The sequence below is a fragment of the Glycine max genome, chromosome 7 (genome assembly GCF_000004515.6).
Source record: "Glycine max cultivar Williams 82 chromosome 7, Glycine_max_v4.0, whole genome shotgun sequence".
Taxonomy (NCBI): domain Eukaryota; kingdom Viridiplantae; phylum Streptophyta; class Magnoliopsida; order Fabales; family Fabaceae; genus Glycine; species Glycine max.
This window is the reverse complement of record NC_038243.2, coordinates 4,277,371-4,279,149: the sequence shown is the minus strand read 5'-3', so window position 1 is coordinate 4,279,149 and position 1,779 is coordinate 4,277,371.

Genomic DNA, 1,779 nt, shown 5'->3' with positions numbered 1-1,779 from the left:
ATAAAAAATACAATAATGCTCAAACTAATACAGAGGTTAACTTAAAAAAAAATTAGTACAGAGGTTTATTACTTGCGGAACGTAGAGTTATATCTCTCGCTGATTTAGAGACTGCAACGACCTTATATTCTATTTGACATATTATGGAAGAACACTTAATAAAGATTAATAGTTAATTGAAGAAATAAAAAAATTCAAGAAATAAAAGACTTTTATTTTTTTAAATGATAACTCAATTGATTAAATTTTGTGAGACTTTTTTTTTAGATTCTACTTTAGCTTTATCTAGTTTAAATTTTGTGAGACTTTTTTTTAAAAAAAAATTAGTTGATTAAATTTTTTTTCTAAAATAAATAAATTTGGTCTCAGAGCCGATTATATTTTTTCTACTCAAAACTCTCAACATATTATTTTCAATCTAAATACAAGGTTACTTAAGTTGAAATTGGGATATAGAATAATTTTAAAGATTAAAAATGAGAAATGTAGTAGAAATTTGATAAAATTATAAGATATAAGATAAAAAAAATAACTTTAAAGATTAAGGTTTGACAAGGAAATCAAAATAATAAATATATATATATATTAAAAGGAAATTTAAAAAATATATTACATAAGTACTAAGCAAATATGAGCGTTAAATTATAAACACATAATAATAATGATAATAATAATAATAATAATAATAATAATAATAATTAGTTACAATCTATTATTAACATTTAAATATATTTGTCATACTTTTATACTTTCGAAGACTAGATTTTGTATTGTGATCTTTCATGGATGCATTTGTCAGTGAAGTGAAAAAATGAAAAGTAAAAAAAAATATTATGACAAATATGTCCCTATGCTGACAATCCACGTTGGTCATCATTTCGGTGATAGATTTGTCCTTCTGTGCCACATAGGCGACTTTATTAATGGTGACGGACGAAAGTTAACGACTAAATATATTTATCGCACTTTTTACATTTTCGGAGACTAAATTTTGTATTTTCATTTTTTAAGGGCACATGTGTCAGTAAATTACATATTGAGGGACAAAAGTGACTATTTATCCTTTATTTTTTATTAGTTGAAAAACTTATTTAAATATTTAGTAAATAATTTTTTAATGGTCTTTATTATTTAAATACTACTTCAAGTAGTATTTTGTAAAACTTTAACTTCTAACTTTAAATTTTTAATTTTTTTATATTTATTATTTTTTGTCCTTAAATTTTTATTAAATTTTCTATTTAATATTTTCTGTATAAGGTAAGGTTTTATTATTATTATTATTTCACTCATAAGGTAGGGTTTAACTAATTTTTACCTCTTTTTTCTTTCCTTTTTTTTTTATATAAGATTGGCTTTTCTTATTTATATTATTTTATTATATAAGATATTGATGATGATAGGTAATACATTTTTTTTTTTATATACATATATCTCTATATATATCTCCCACTGTATATTGTGAAATATATATATTTTGAAAATATTTTATCTCTCTATATATATATATATATATATATATATATATATATATATATATATATATATATATATATATATATATATATATATATAGTAAAGAAGCATTAATTTTGTGTGAGATCTTATTTTTTAATTAATACATAATTTAATTTAAGTATCAGATCAAATGAAAAGTATAATGTAAATTCAGTTGGCTACTCATTAAATGATATAAATGTCTTAGAAAGATAAGATAAAATTTTAATAGATAAATTTATAAATATTTATTATTATTATTATTATTGAAGAAAACTCTTT